Raw genomic sequence first — 17,477 nt, 5'->3', positions numbered from 1 at the left:
GAGATTCAGACAAATTTTTGTGTGTAATTTAGGCCTATGTTTGTGTAAATTTCAGGGTGGATTACAGCAAATGCATCAATAATCATACACAGATCATTATAGTTAAGACTGAACTAAAATTCTTGCCTTACTTTTCCTGATTTGATCATTTTACTTCCTGTTTGGAAAAGTGCAGCAGATGTCTCAGAAGTAGAAGTAACTCCATAAATTGTGTCCCTGCATTTTAGATGGAATCTGTCATGTGCACTTTAGGTCATGTATTTATCAAACAAGTATCTTAATATTATTATTTTTGTCTTGCAATAAAGGTTAGGAACAGAACACAATACATTACTGTGACTTTTTATTTTTATATTGGTTCTTCTTAAACAAATCGGCAGTACTCATTTTGATCAGTTTCACTTTTTGTTTCTTTTGTGTTTTCAAAGGGATCACCAATAATAGGTGTACCTTTTTAGAGAAAATGGCATAATTATGAAGTAATTCTCAAGGCTGTGCACTCATTGTTCCTCCTTATGGATAAAAGGACTGATCGAATATTTCTGCTCCAGTATTGGAATACACATCATACAGTGAATTATCTTCTAAATTCCTTCACAAATCATCTCACAATCCTAAGGGAGGCAGCATCCCATAGTCTCTCTCTCGTCTAGATTAATACTCTGGCTTTTCTTCAGAATTGATTATTTCACTTTTTCCGCTGTTATGTTTTTATCTTGGCGCCGCAGAATGGTTGTGTGCTGTCAGACTGAATTGAAATGCTTCAGGTGTAGAGGGCTGCACAGCTAGAGAGGCCTCCTTCACTCCTGCTCTCCACTGATAACTTCAACATTTGACCATGTATTGTATTGCCTATGAAAGCACGCGGCCACGCTTGCCTATAAATACATTTTGTTCTCGCATGACTTTGGACCTTTATAAAACAGCATAAATATGAAAATAAGAAGTTCAGGCTACATTAACACATCTTTTCTTATGTCCAATCTGCTTATTTTGCATATACAGGTTGAACCATTAAGTGTGCAGGGACTTTCTAATGAAATGCCATTTGAAAGACATCTACTGCAATCAAGTTTGAATTTCCTTTTTCAAATCGTCAGCACTTTGAATTTAAGGTTTGACTTCAACAAAGGAAAATGGTTTTAAATGGCTCTATAATGAATTAGTCAAGCTTGAAAAGCACTTTCAGTGTTGGACAGAATGGTAGCCAGACCTGGTCCTCCGGTTGAAAAAGATCAGCTTGCATGCACGGTGGTTTGTAACTAGGTTACGGGTCATTCCCCTCAGCCCCCCTGCTATTCACAGCCCCCCACCATTTTTCTATTTTGCCCTCTGAAGTCACGCTGTAGTGATTCTATATAAAACATATTTACTTGAGAACAACATTTTAGCTTAGCACTGCTTGCCACTTGGTGTTGCCTTTGTGCATATAGCATATCGTACATTCAAAAAGTATTTCATGGTGTGTAACAGTGTAATTGTACAATCTGAACCTAATATTTTGTACCATTAGCAGAGCTGTTATTTTATTGGTATATCGCTATTCCTTTTTCCTTCGGATGCTCAAAGACTATTCACATTTTATTCATTCACTCCAGAGCTGCCCAGGGGTAGGCTGATGGAACCAAGGATGCCAATCAGCGCCATCTGCCTCTCCAACTACCACCATCACTCAAAATCCACCACATGCATGGACAAGGTGGGTGATAAATGTTCAAGGACACAAGCAACGAGGGGGGCAAAGCCTGTGACCAGTGAGCCACTGTCAGCCACAAGTACAGGAGTGGTGACTGTTGAAAAAGAGAGGAAGAACTAGTATCAATAGAAGTATTACTAAAAGTAGAAATAATGTTAAAATATCTTGGTTTTGCATTTCAATATTATATGGTTTTATATATATATATATATATATATATATATATATATATATATATATATATATATATATATATATATATATATATATATATATATATATATATATATATATATATATATATATATATATATATAAATGTCCCTTGATAAGAGCTATGTTTTAGCTTATGAGTCTCATTTAAGTCTTATGACTTTGCACTTGTAACATACACAGTGATGTATTACCATACAACATCCAGCCCGCTCCTGTAACCCCTATTGCCAATTCCTGACTTCACACCTCTGCTATTTTCCGCAGTGATTTTGCCGGATAATAACAGTCACAAATCATCTGCAGGCGGGTGGAGCCCGTGAAATGAATGTGCCTTCATTCCAAAACAATAGAGGTGCCTTATGAGGGTGCTCGTGATGTCATAACTTAGGTGGAGCACGGGCAGGTGGACCTTGGGTTTTGGGTACAGCATCAAATGACAAGCGAAAAAAGACAGCTTAATCATTACAATATCACAGAAGATTGGGAGGTACAGGTACAACATGTCCAATATGATCAGTATGCTACTAAAAAATTGACAAGTCCAACTGTGAAAGCATCTTTCCAAACAAGCTGTGCTATCTGACAATCTCTCACACTGGAGATGTTTTAGGTAATAGTAGCAGTTTAGTTTAGTCCAAACCTGCATAAGTCCCATGACAAGGTTGAAAAGTATTCATGATAGTGATGGAAGCAGACCTGATGGTAAGAATAGAACTAGTGGTAGATGAATATGCAGCTGCATGTGGTACTTCTGCCTCACTGCAACAACTGTTAGAATTAAAGGCCCTGTACCTGATTTGTTTCCAAAGTAAAAATAAAGTAGAGTGCCTTTAAGTGATAGTTGTAGTAAGTAAGGCCATGATTTACTCATGTAAAAATGTGAATAAAAGACTTATTGACCTACATTCACCTTGGTTTTATTAGAGAGACACTGAGTAATACATTATTCATGCAGCCAAGTAACATAATGCTATTAATCTTTTCCCGTTTTTCAACAGTAAATGAGTAGGTTGGGTGTCAGTGTGACCTGCCAACCTCATCTGAACACTCTGATTAAAATGAATAGACTGTGTATTTTTCAGAGAATAGGCCATACAGTATCCATGCAGCTCATTTATTCTTTTGATTAATTGCTCTTTTCCTCATTGACATTTCCATAGACAGAACAGAGGTTAAAAACACTTTGTATTAGACAATTAAAAAGGAGGAAAAAGGTGTTTTGCTCACTTTAAATTAGAGTGAGCTGACAGAGGACTGTGGCTTAATTGGATATTGATTGACTTGTGTATGTGTTATGGAGTGTCATATTAGATACATAATCAAATGGGCCATAGCTGAAAATGTTTTATTATCACATTTTTATCGTCAACTGTTTTGTAGTACCAAGCGCAAATATAGTACAAAATACTTAAGACTGAGCTTAAGCGATTTCGTTCAATGTGCGTCACGGTGTCATGGTGCTATTATAGTCTAGCAATAACATTAATAATGAAGCCTCTGTAATAATATGGTGTAGATATATAGTCGTAGTATAAATATATACACTGGTAGTAGTAGCATTATGTGTACAATATTAAAAAAAATAAAACCTTCCCTCTTAATGGAAATGAGCAGAGATGACTAAGGAGCATAAGGAGCATGGCATATTAAGAAATTGATTGACTTGGCGCTGCTACACCTGGTTCCATAAAATCCTCTATCCCTCATACACAGGCTGGTATTGGGTTATGCATTTTTCAATAGGCCCTTTGCATACTGGTGGTGGTGCGTAGAAACTCACCAGATCCTTGCCTTCACTTCAAAGCGACAGGGCAGGGAGGACCTTTCCATGACGGATGGAGATTTGCTGCCTGTGACTGCTGGGGAACCACACCACTGGAAAAGCCTCCTGTGCCATTACACTGCCATAAACACAAACAAAAACACAGACTGGAATAAGAGAAAAGGAGAAGGCATCGTGATGAATGCCTGGTGTCATCTTGAGCTCCGCAAGTTGTTTGGTGGTGAAAAGCAAAAAGCAAAATAAAAGAGTAGGACAGCTATGGACAGCACAGAACAACAAAAAACATTTTTCTGTGAAATTATAATTTACCTAAAGTGGCAAACAACAAGGTGAATGACATGTAAGTCACCATATTCCCAAGGTCATTTTTATAAGACAAAATACATATTCACTGATGGCCAAGTAATGGAAGCTCTATGACTAACAAAATCTGATTTTATAAAAGAAGAAGCCCATAATACAAAAGCAGATATGACTGTTAAGGGAATGATTTCCAAAAATAACTTGGCTGAAAAGAATTTGGAGCCCAGACAGGTAAAATAACATTGGAGTTGCTATATATTATTGAAGTTAGATGATTTATTGAAGCCAAGGGAGTGCTGGTGAGCTTTGCGATAGCTCTCCACGCATGGCTGCTCAACAGGTCTCTGACAGAGACTGACAAGGTAAACGCAGAGATGGCAGGAAATGACAGGAAACTCCCTGAGTCTGCCTCATGTGCGTCAGCTGAGGTCAGCATCATTCGAGTCTGACCCAGTCTGTGCCAATCGGTCCATGTAAATGTAGCTAAGCACAATAGCAGACACTGGCAGAGAGACAGATGCGCACACCTCTGCAGCAGCCTGCCACATCTCCAGCTGTCAGAGCACACCATGGAGGTCACAAGAGGTCACTGTGGCAACCGAGGAAGAGCAGCCACAGTCCGACAGCCTGTCACTGCTGCTGACAGCCAGATAGATGGAGCAATATGTGAGTGAGGAGAACTTTCCCTTTTATTACCATGCTTAGTCTCGCACTGTTCATCATTGTAATCTGAGCAAAGGAGCAGCTCATTTCAATGAGTTCATCTGTCATCTTTTAAAAGGCCTTTACAAGAATAAGACTGGTTGATAATTTTTGATACAGTTTTGACCTAATGACCTACTCCAAATAGTGTTAAATTTGCACTGCATTTAAAAAAAATAATAATGGTTTTACTATTCATTAAATTGAAATACATTTATGGCAGAAAACATGATCATATACTATTTTTATTTGTAATATTTGTAAATTTACAGTAATTCCTTTCTTACTAACACACCCTCATACTGCAGTGGTAATAGTAATAGTTTAGTAAATACAGAATTACAAAGCCCTTTTCATTATTAGGGTTGATTTAGAAAGTTGCCCCCTATTGGTTGTTAGTAATTGTAATAATAGGTGCCCATAGAACTTATCCACATGAGCCCTCTTCAGCTGTGGCACCAGTCAACATCACATGAACCCCTCACTCAGAGCTACCAGTCCATTTGTGCTTTTACAGGGTTGATGCAGCCTAAAGCCTGGCACATTCATTTGTCAAAGCTGTGCGTCTGGAGCAGGATCTGATCCCAGAGTCAACATTAACATGCTTTTTTTCTGGGGCAGCGCCTTCATTATTGAGCTGCAGCTATACGGTGAACTAGACCATTACCGCTCTAGATGGAGAGAGCGATCTGGAGAAAGGAAGAAGAGAAGGAGATAGGAAGATCAGGAGAGGATATAAGAAGAGTGGAATGATGGAGTGGGGGAAGTATGCTGGAATGGGAGAGTGTGAATGAAGGATGCTAGGAAAGGAGAAAAGATGTGACCAAATAAATCAGCAGCTAACAGATAATTGGACGAGCCTGCACTCCAGAGACCGCCGCAGCACCATGAAAAGTGACACCGTGATTTGCAATTAACTCCAAGTGAACGAATGGGGATTTAAGTTCCCTTTGGTTTAATTCCAGGAATGTGATACCTGACAAGATGGTCACCATAATGAATCTGTTAGACTGCAGGAATCATTATTATCATTTAACTTGTATGATAGTGCCTTTCTCAGGGGAGCACATGCGCCAGTGTAAGACGCACAAAACAGAGACAATTAGTAAGGTAAGTTGGGAAGGTACAATCAAAGAGCGCACACCTTTAAAAATGACAAGTTGAGAAGATGAACCAAAGATGTGATTTTGGTCAATAGTACTGCTTCTAAGCGCATTTTGACAGAGATTTTTTACTTATGCTTGTGCAGTTCAAATGACATTCAGTAAATAACTTCCCACAGTACAAAAATAGGTCTGTGTTATGTATAAGTGAATCAGGCCCTCAAAGACAAACCTGCTTAAGTGCTGATGATTATTGAACAAAATGTCAAGGACAGGCTTATATTTAACAGTGAGAGAGAGTGTTTTAATTGATGCAGTTCATTATGGGAGGTTTAAGTATTGGAGGAGACAGCAGACATGGTAATACAGGTACAAACAGATGTTCAACGAGTACTTATGCAGGTTGTCAAGGTCATCTAATCCAAACTGCATTTACCTTGTCATATACTAAGTGGTGGAGAGATCTGTCGGTCTGTGTTGGAAGAATAACTAACTATTCTATACCTTTTTTTTAAAATTTTCAACAATTATACAACAATTATACAGCTATAGACATAAGCGCACTATCCAAAAATGTAATGAGAAAATACGCAAGCTGTTCTCAGTAAGTCAAATATTAATGTTACAGTTATGCCGTGATTCAATCCAGGCAACACAATACTGTATATGGACAGAGATACTTTTTCAGCTCAATACTTGGGTTTATATGGATTTATAAAAGCAATCCTAAACTATACATTTCCAATATACTAGTAGGGCAAACTACAAGTCTAGTGTCTCAGCGGAAGGTGCTCTCCAAAGGGTTATCTTCTTTTGAAAATATATGCTATGCTCATGTAGTGTGTATATCAAACAGACTGAGTAGGCAGGAGATGATGCAGCCACTGACCAGCAGACTTAGGGACCGTGCGGAGTATGAGTCCTCTGAGGAGGATTCATGGACCACTGGGACCAGAGTTTGAGTGATGGCTCTACAAAACCACAAAGACAGCTCATGTTTGTCGAGAGGCTTTTCCCGGGAATGTCCTTTATAATATCAAGTTTGATGGCTGCCGCAAGGATTGGTGTATTAGTTTGCTATGTCTGGAGCTGTCATGAATGATATTGTTCTTACTTTGCAGATAGACTATAGTATATACAAACATATTTTAATTTATTTCATATAAGTATGTGCAAAGGGTTGTTCAAATTTTCAAATCGAAGGTGCTCGCTTGCTTGACCTGGAATATGAAATGCAGGTAAAATGAAAATAGGCAAATAAAGAACAATCAAAGGTTCAGGGAAACTAATACAAATAACTAATAAAAATAATAAGATTTGAATTTATCTTTTGGTTGGAGAATGCAAACAATATCAATAAGGAAACTGGCTTTTGCTCTTCATCTGGGAGTATAACATCATCAAATTCTATGTTATGTTAATATCGTGTTTCTATATCCATGCTAATAGTTTGCAATTATCTAGTGACTTGGGGAAAAAGCGCCTTCTGATCTGGCCATAGTGAGTGACTGACTAGCCTGAAAGCGGACAAATTGGAGAGAGATGGGCTGACCTTGTGCATTCTCTTCCTGGCTGACAAAATGGAGACAGGTAAAGGGGCTCTTCAACACAGTGTACGGCTTTTAACATAAAATTTACCAAAGAAACGTTTTTTATCTCTTGTAGCCAGTGGATTTTTTTCTCCAGTGTCCACTCACCTCAAAGGTCATTGTGTAACTCTGTACTTCAGGGTCTGTCTGCAAACATCACATCAGCTCTGTTCTGTGTGAATGTAAATACACCGCCATCGGCCTGCTCTAGACCAGATCCCCAAACTTAACCAGAAAAGAGATACAAAAGTTGTAGTAGTGGATATGCAGTTTGAAAACGCTTCGCGACTCGGCCTGTCTCTTCTGTATGATCAGACATGCCCTTTGTGACGATGACTGCTTTGCGAGGAGCTTGTCAAAAAGGCCATCAGAGAGTGTGAACACAGGAGCGGGGCTGTGCCTCTCTCTCCCACTGTCTGTTTGTGCTCCATTGACACACTGCGGTCTCTGGACTCTGTCGGCAGTCCTGTTTCTGTCAAGTCAAATAACAGCATTTCAGATGGGCTCCACGCTCTGACACTGCGAGCGGCCTCCACGGGCACCCGAGCCATCTTCACCGAATGCATACATAAGACTTGAGGAATTCCTACAAGTTTTCATAGCATACATAGCACACTCAAGCACCAAGAACTTTCCGAGTGCCCACTTTTCCTAGCCCACTGGCATTTCTTTGCAAATGTCAAATCATTCACCTGGAACGGGTAACGCAGACCTTCAGGGATCTTCTTTGAGAATGTCAAACCAAACCATGAATCAGTACAAAGCTTTGGACAGACTCCAGACCCGACTACTGGCCTCTCGGACAGGAGTAAGACATCCAGGTCCTGCACGTTTAGTCACACTGCACTTTGGTCACATTAACTGGTTTCTATTCAAATGTGAAGGGCATCTTAGAAAAGTTTGTACAGGATTTCAGCCAGTGGTGGAGGAAGTACGCTTCTGTCACTTAAATAAAAGCACAGATACCACAGCCAAAAAAAAAAAAAAAAACCTCAAGTAAAATATAAAAAAAAAAGTTAATATCTACTTATGTAAAAGCATTAAAGTACCTGTTTAAAAAAGAGTAAAAAGTAAAAGTATTTTGCACATATTTTGAGATCTAATAAAGCTTCAAATGATGATGGATAAAGATTTGTGCTGAATTTTGTCCAACACGAACAACTTGAATCGATTGTTAATTGTAGCTGTTTTTATCTGTATGTTTTTTTTTGCTCAAACTATAAACATATTAAAGATCAGCCTTTTCAGCACGTCTCAAACAATAATAATAATAATAATAAAAAACACTTACTTTTCAGTGCTGTTCAAAAATGTAGTGGAGAAGAAAGTACAGCTACTTTCTTCTAAATGTAGTGAGGTAAAAGTAATAAGTATCCACTTTAAAATGTACTTAAATAAAGTACAGACATGTAAACAATGCACTTAAGTACACTTACAATCCACCACTGATATCATCTGAAATAAAATGTTGTTCAAGTAAGAGACCTTGGTTATCCAACAAAAAATGTATAAAGTAAAAATAAATTGCTCTCTCTCATTGAGCAAGTTATCAAGTTATGAATAAAATAAGTATGCGCAATTATTTATCTATATTCAAAAGTGTATATTTGTAGAAATATGGATACAGGAAATTGATACTATACTCTAAATATATAAAGATTTTCTTAAGTGTATAATATAATAAGTGTATAATCAAATTGATAGTTTTATGTTCAGACAATCAACAATCATAAGGCAGCCATAAAGAAAGACTATTTTTCTTTCATTCCCACCATATGTAAGAAGTCAACATAATATTTAAGAGAGAAATTGCATTTCTGTGCTGTGCCAGCCCCACACTGCCAGTTCAGCCCTTATTATCTGGGCCTATATCATATAGGTATAATGCTCCCTACAACAGAAGCACTTTAGATTCTTATGTACAGACCTCTATTTGTTTCATACCTTGTCGGTTTCAGCTCCACTCTGCCGCCTTCCCCAGAAGGGTCAGGTGGTGTTGCTGTGATGTGTCTGGTCAGCTCCAGCTATGATACTTGTTGCTCTCTGTGCCTGTGACCTTAGCCTTGTCCCAATCCCTGAGAGTGTTTTCCCTCTTGCAGTCGTCTGATATTACAGACTTAAGTTGTTCTTGGTGGGCTTGTAGCTTAATGGCTCGGGGCATGGACTGCAGAACGAGTGCAGAACTGTGTGGACTAGACTGGGATGGACTATACTCAATGTACTGATGGTAAATAAACTTCTTCTGCATCACAACTCCAGCCTCAGTTCTCTACTTTCAACTCTCAGGCTACTTCAATTTATTCCACAACAATAACGCAGCCATTGATTCTTGTGATATAGTTTTAAATAAACCAGTAATGCTTATCTAGTGGAAACATCTCTTGACCTTGTTTCTTGCCCGATCTGCTATAGCACTGTAAGCCAGTCATTTCCTCTCCTCCCTCCCCCAAGGCACAGCGAAAAACAGGGCACTTGTCGTTTCTCCTTTTCTCTTTTAGATGACAAATAAATCCAAACATGCCGCAGAACCCCATCAAATAAGACGTTGCTATTTGCTACTATTATCTGGACTTTGTCTTATGTTTACTCAGAAAAAGACAAGCCAGACACAGTCAATAAATGGTATTCGCTGACCACATACTAGAGTTTACAATACCTCGGGGCAATGAAGGCAGACAGGATGAACCCAGTTTCACCTGCAGTAATAAACGTGCATTATGGGAAAAGCAAAAAAAGAATAGAAAGTACGATTTGACGCAAAATAGCAGTAACTGTCAATGATTGCCCCTGCACAGGACGGTAAGATCCAAACAGGATACATGGTCCTTTTAAGACTTATTTCAAGTCTTTCCAGCAGGATGAGAATGTTTAGCTTTCAGAGCTTCTAGATCACGGGTCAAGACCAGTGTTTATTTGCCACTGCTTTGTGCTTTGTGTCAAGATCCTGCCTCCAAAGTGTCTCTAATTCTAACTCATTTAATGAATAATATTTAAAGGAATCTCGGGACAGCTTGGGCATGCTTGTCTACAATTGTCACTTAAATTAAAAAAAGATAAATGATGTAATTCATTTCTTGTAAAACTGATAATTATCACTTCTTGGTAATTAGGGGTTATTGTGGTTTCAAGAGTCTATTCAAATATCTACAGAGATTTATTTCTTCCTGATTAATCCAAAAGTAAATCTGGCATCGCACATTCACACTTATCTTTTGGTTAATGGGCTTGTGAAAGACACTAGGGAGAGATAGCACTGACAAGCGCATTGCACTGACAGTGCTTTACAACTAGAAATTGGGAACAATGAATGTCTTTATCAATGGATTTTTAATTACACTTCCAACTCAGACACAAAGGGTCACAAGTCATATCCAAACTGGGGTGGGGAGGGCATCTGGCATAACAATTACGATCAATATGGTAATTTGCGCACAGTGAAGTTAAACTGTATGTGGTACGAGTCAAGCGGCAAAGTGGATACAACTCTCACCTCACAGCATGAAGGTCCTCCCTTGAGTGATGTACTTTCTGACACAATGTGTTTTTTTCCAGGTACTCCAGTTCCCCCCATCATTCTAAAACAGGTACACAGCTAGGTACTCCACACTAAAATGATGCTAAATATTCGGAGATAGATTCTCGGGCACGGAGCAGCACTGCTAAATGATGTGTCAAAAGCAGCTGAAAATGTTCTCTTCACAGGTGATGCATTTTAATCATATTTGGGGTCCATTAGAGATGAACAACAACCCTCATGTCAATTTTTTAAAAACGATTCCAAGTAAATAAAATATACTATCGAAGCTGCAGACAGGGATGCTGAGTAATGCTGTCATTTGATTGCACAATGCACACAACAGTTTTTCTGACAACTCTGGGAAGAATAAAAGAGATTGTGATAACTGGTGACAGAACAACAGGATGAAAGTCTGTAAAGGACAGTGACTCACTACTGTCATTGAGTCCATGCTGCCTCCATTTGATAGAACCTCCCTATCTTAGCTTGGGGCAGATCTGTAATTAGAACAGACAGAGAGCACAGGACTCCACTTTGACCACTGCTGTAAGGTTCATCCAATAAGCCTGTATCCATTATCTTCTTAAATCACATTTTCTTTATATTCTCTTGGGCTGAGAACTAAGCAAAACAATATTATTCAATGATAACAACAATATTATTGGAATTAGTAGATTTTGTGTTCTCTCCCAGGACATATATAAGAATAACATGTGACAGGGTGAGACAGCTGTGAACTGTGTGCAGCAAATAATATATAATATATAATATATTTATTTATATAAAATGTTTATATCTCGTCACACTGGAAGTAACCACCGAAAGCAAAACTCTGATTGTCTGTGTGTGGGCGGTCCACCCCCAGATTCAATTAATGGTTGTGTATTTTTACGATGTGCTAAAGGGTTTGTAAGTGTTGCAGAGGAGTTAGACAGATTTAAATACTTACTTATCCATGTATTTGTCTCCAGTAGGTTAGACTACTGTAACGGCCTGCTCACTGACCTCTCCAAACGCACATTAAGACAGCTGCTGTACATCCCGAACGCTGCTGCTCAGGTCCTGACTAGAGCCAGGAAATACAAGCACATAAGTACAAGTCTAGTACAAGTCTCTTCATGGTCTAGCACCAAAGTACATCTCTGACATGTTAGTGCCATATGAACCATATCGCACTCTGAAGACTTCAGGGACCGGCCTCCTGCTGGTGCCCAGAGTCAGGACGAAACATGGGGAGTCAGTGTTTCAGTTTTATGCAGCTAAAACCTGGAACAGTCTTCTTGAAGATGTTAGACAGGCCTCTACTTTGACAGTGTTTAAATCCAGGCTCAAAACGGTTCTGTTTAGTTGTGCGTATGACTGATGACTGCTTTTATTCTGCACTCTGCCCTTTTAATATTAAATTTATGGTGATCAATTATCATTTTGATTTCTTTTATTGTGATTTTAATATCTTTCATATTCAGTAAAGCACTTTGAATTACTTTATGTACAAACTGTGAACTTCCCTTGCTTACTTCTTTCTTCCGCAGTAAGAAAATCAGGTATCCCAGCTTTAAGTCCTTAATTTACCACACAGCATTTTTGTCACATCCGGGAGTACTGTATATATGACATTTTAGGTCAGAATCAATTTGCTGGCTCGCTTCAAACGAGAGGCCAATTGATAATCAGTAAAGCTAAAAACACAGACCTTTTTCACTTTTTTCTTAAACCACATTTTACTCCACCTCTCTCTTCTTTGGCATTTGCTTCAACAGGTCCCAACCTCCTGTTCAAATTTAAAAATACATCTTTGCACATCCTTGTCCTGTCCAAATACCAGGCGCTTCTTCCTCCCGGTGGCTAATTGCTTGTTAGTGCTTCTGGCCTGCTCCAAGAAAAGTCACCCAGGGCTACTTCAAAACCACCCACACACGCTGCATCTGCCACAGCACAGCCAGACACGCAGGACCCCTGTAATGTTCACATCGTCTACACAAACTTGGGCAGGGTCTCTCTCGTGCCCCATTCATTGGTAAAATTAACCAGACTATAAATTCTCTGCTATTTTCTGCGTCCAACCATGACCCCACGTGGCATCAACCCACGTAGCACTTTCATGTTTGGATACCCCTGGATCGGATCAAACGCTTTTGTCTTGTGTCTTACAATTTCCTGTTCGTGGACAGATTACACCTGCTGGCAATTAGAATAGCCCCCTGTCGACAAGCGTGATGTGAAGGAGACAGGGGTGCTGAATGTTTTATAAAGCCGATGAGAACAACGGGCACTGGGCTTCAAGTATCAAGCTGCAATTACCTGCTGTGGAGACTTGGAGTAATTAAGAGCAGAAGATGGAAACTAACATTACGAAGAAAAAAAACATCACTCAAGGTTTAGAACTTTTTCCTCTATTTCGAACTGAACACAGTGACAGTGAGTATGTATGTAAAAATCATGTTGATCATAATTTTTCAGTGTATGACATCGATATGGGGGGTGTTCATTTGCTTGGAGTCGTTCAGCGTTGACCAAAAATGGTTTTCTTTTGATAGAAATTGTATATTGTCATGGTAACCTGTTTTGGTTAAGCGCACATGCCCTTAGTCCATCTCTAATATTTATTCTGTTTTGGTACCTGAAGTGTTTTGATTCAGTAAACGTTGAGGGCCAACACAAGGAGAATTACTTTTTACACTGGATAAAAGCAGAACCTGTGTGACTGTGAAAGTTCATGTCCTCCACGTTCCCCATTATCTCTGGATTAGCCAAATACGCTATAGCTTATCATGTGACGTCAGAGAGACCAAATGACATGAAAAGAACTGTGTGGTACATGAGGCAGAGGTAATACAGAGGAAAAGACCTGGAAAGAATTACAGTGAACTCAACTGGGTCAACTTTACTTTACTTTTCGATAAAGTTTATGATTTGTTTTTGAGTTTGCTTCTCCCCTGGATCATACACCACGGTTTCTAGTTTCCATCTCAACATGCCCATTGCAGCAGCTACTGACCTCACACTCTCTCTCTCTCTCACTTCTTTGGGTGTTAAGACAAAGACAGATTACCAACAGAAAAGCCACAGTGACACGGGGGGAAATGATGATGTAACTGCACTATTGCAAACAGAGATGCACAAGAAAGTGTGTTTGCCTATACAAAGCACTAAATAAAGTTATAGACCAGCACTGACTGTCAACACCTCACAACTAAAGAAGCCGCGGTTGGTCCAATATCTCCTTCTCAGTCAATGTAAAACTCATCTTACATGTTTGCACTGCTTTTTCTAAAGATTTTCATAAATTACAAGGTCTGTGTTTTCCTTTGAGAAATATCACAACACAATGCCGCATCTCACTCCATTATTCCAAGTCCTTTGTTTCAAATGTAATTACACAGGTTTGTTTTGTCTAACTCTCTTTGTCTGTGAGATAACGACCTTAAAGAGGAATCTTCCTCCTCCCATCTTTTCCAATCAATGCCACTCCATGCAGTGCTTCACAGCCCTTCATATTCTGAAGCTGTGCAATCACTCTATGTCTCATATAGAGAAGAACTTAATGCTGCACTGGCCATTTGGCCACTAAAATGTAGATCACTGTAGGAATTGTGCAGATTTAAACTTGGATGTAGAAAGAGCATATATCATGTGAGTCGGATTATGATTAAAAGCCATTTAGGGAATTCTTTTGCAGGCATATACCTAGATATTGGGCATGTAAAAGATTTCGGCAGAATCTTGAAACCTATTCTTGTGTTTCTGCTCAATTACACCTTCTTTTAACAACCAACCAATGGCGCACAGTTTCCTGCTCATACGCAGAGCAGAAATAACCCTTAAATTGCGTAAAATAAAATAAATAAGTGTGTAATGATAGAAAAAGAACGCGATTATAGCATGAGCACAGTGCAAATAGAGAAGCCTGGTGCGGTTGAAAGCGTGATAATTAGACATTCCTTTTTGTGTGTGCCAGCTACACAGATTCACTAATGTGCACCGAGCAGCCACTCCAACAAGAAAGCAGCTTATGGCTACAGAATGAGGCGCCCTACTGTCTAAATTTAACTTTTGACAAAAAGAACCTTGTTTTCCACATCTGCCAAAAACACAGATTTAGGAGCATGTGCGCAATGTATTTTTTATGCGTCACAGTGCTATATTCTTGGATGAAGCTGCTGCACTTCTATTGTTAGACCACAGGGGGCAATAAAAACACTAATTATGTATCTAATAGGCTACACAGAATAATAGTTTTCGATTCTAGTATATCTACAATCATTTGAAACAACCACCACAAACATGAACAACAGCTCATGGTACTGAAATCTGTAATATATTATTCACCAAATGAAGATGTGCGACCTTGTAAATGCCCAAATTCCCAATCCAACTGCATTAAGCCTGAAAATAAAGGTGTTTGTGTGTGCGCATGTGTACAATTGTGCATTTAAACAGTGACCATCCACAACATATCATTATAAGACAAGGACAACTTGGGCAAAGGACAACTTGTTCTACACTAAAATTATAAGTACTTTGCCAAACACAAAACATCGACTCAATCTGCTTGCCATTTATGTGCAAAAAGTAATCCTTAATGAATATTTTCACTAAAACTTCCACCATTACAGTTTTATGCGCAGTCTGGTGTGCCACATTTGTTTACTTAGTCCTATTTTTCTTTTAACACCACTTTTGGTCCATGGTGTACCTTCTGGACTCCTGAGTGTTTCTTATCTAAACAGCAAGAGTGCGAAATGGCGAGGTCTAAAAATACCTTTCAGGACAATAGCTTTTATCTCCATTGGCATGAATCTGGTGGTAAAGGCACTTAAAGCAGAGACTCCTGCTTATAATTGGTTTTACATAATTGTTCCGGTAAAGCCAGTGTTTTCCAGTCTTCTCGTGTACAGCCAGAGTGCTTATTCACACAGCAGGACACTGTCTGGCACCGGTCACAGGGCAAAGGTTAGAGCTACAAGTGAATTTACGGCTGTCAATCAAAACTCTTCATTCAGAAAGTCCTGTCATCAACATCTGAAGATAAATTTGATATTACAAATTGGTTAATAACAACAGTAATGCTTGTGTTTGGCCCAAAGGCAGAAAATGTCACCTGGCTCATTCCCTGCGCGCTATCCCAAGATGGAAAAAGGGAACACACATTCCGCTCATTTCAGCCACGTTGTTTCTAACACAGCCAAAGTCAAACAATTATTCATCAGATGTGTGTTTACTTAACAGGTGTAAAATCTCTCTGTGTGCAGGATGCCATCTCACCTCAGAAGATTCTTACCTATCTTAAACAAAGCCACGGTCTAACATCTTTTTCATGACCAGCCTGAGCTTTGCGTCTTTACGCACAGCGACAACGATCCATGGCACCACAGCTTATCTCTAGATTTTCAGCGTTATGCAACTAAAGTGACTGATTTAATTGATTTTAAAGGCAAAATACAAGAAAATTAAAACATGAATGAAGAAAAGGCAGGGTTAGGTAATTGAGCAGGGATATTATCGTTGAATAAAGCGACGTGCACAGTCAGCTAAACGGTACAATTAATAGTTGTTTTTTCATAAGCATGTTTAGTTTAGTTGTGATAAATCCTTCGGTTGTAAAAAGGGATGCAGAGGGAATATTTAGGCAGAGCGCACTTATGATAATCTCTTAAATAATGAGGAAAAACATTGTAGAAACGCCATTGTTTTTGCAACCTTCAGTCCGTGGCACAGTGCATTAAACCAAGGCAAATATAACAGGTGATGTGCGCTTTAATTGGCGGGGAATGCGCTCGTCTGTGTGCCATTTGGCACAAGGAGTAACGGAGCGAGCGTAAAAGTGACAGTTTTTCTGCTCCATATAGATTTCTTATAAAGCGAAGAGAGTGAATGCATCAAAACAAACCAATTAAAATCGTTCAACCAAGATATCCATTTCTATAGAAAAGATTTTCATTCTCCAAGACGCATGGCGAACTTGTGGAAGATTGCAAAAAAATAAAAATAAAATACTTTTTTCAGGTGGAGATGTGCACTTTCAATTTATGGAAGTCCAGGTTGAGCTAGATATAGACAAGTTGCCATGCTTTATGTTCACTATAATATAAACAAATTACAGTTGCAGTGTGGGATATTGTCTGGGAAAAACGACGCAATACAAAAGATGAATCCATGCAGGTGACAGAGGGTGCAGGTCTGAGCTTACCTTTGCTCGTGCGGTCACGCTGGTGGCGCGTTCCGGTTCGCTTCACCGCTCCACGGCCGTTCCACCTCTGAGGACATGCTCGTGGAGAGGAGCGAGCTTTGAACAGAGAGCGCCTCGGCTGTGGCACAGAGAGAGGAGGAGGGGGAGGAGGAGGAGGAGAGGGGCGCGCGTGTGGAGCACCAGAGGAGAGAGAGGAAGACAAGCAGTGAGAGAGAAGAGACACGAGGAGCGAGATAGATGCTCTTTCCTATAACTTAATGGAAGTCGTTATCTTAAGGAAGAAAAACAAATGTCACGTGATGTAAGATAATTAACACAGACTAACAATCAGAAAAAAAGATCAGGATCAACACACGAGATATATATAGTTTTTGTATA

The 17,477-nt window shown here is 39.2% G+C and overlaps 1 protein-coding gene across 3 annotated transcripts in view; it reads right to left on the bottom strand.

Annotated features, from left to right (window-relative positions):
* chrm2a (cholinergic receptor, muscarinic 2a) overlaps positions 1 to 17,203 on the bottom strand; it is a 54,261-nt gene extending 37,058 nt beyond the window's left edge. The window contains exons 1-2 of one of the 3 annotated variants that reach the window (XM_033990356.2): positions 17,100 to 17,203; positions 3,693 to 3,813 (exon numbers count right to left, since the gene is read on the bottom strand). The gene's annotated coding sequence lies outside the window, so the exon portion shown is untranslated. The remainder of the gene's footprint in view (positions 1 to 3,692; positions 3,814 to 17,099) is intronic. The other 2 variants (XM_033990357.2, XM_055231597.1) reach the window with 2 other exon arrangements.
* Positions 17,204 to 17,477: the final 274 nt, after the last annotated feature.

Source organism: Periophthalmus magnuspinnatus, chromosome 23 (assembly GCF_009829125.3).
Source record: "Periophthalmus magnuspinnatus isolate fPerMag1 chromosome 23, fPerMag1.2.pri, whole genome shotgun sequence".
NCBI classification, from domain to species: Eukaryota; Metazoa; Chordata; class Actinopteri; order Gobiiformes; family Gobiidae; genus Periophthalmus; species Periophthalmus magnuspinnatus.
The sequence above is the reverse complement of the archived record's forward strand: the minus strand, read 5'-3'. Positions and strand labels throughout refer to the sequence as shown.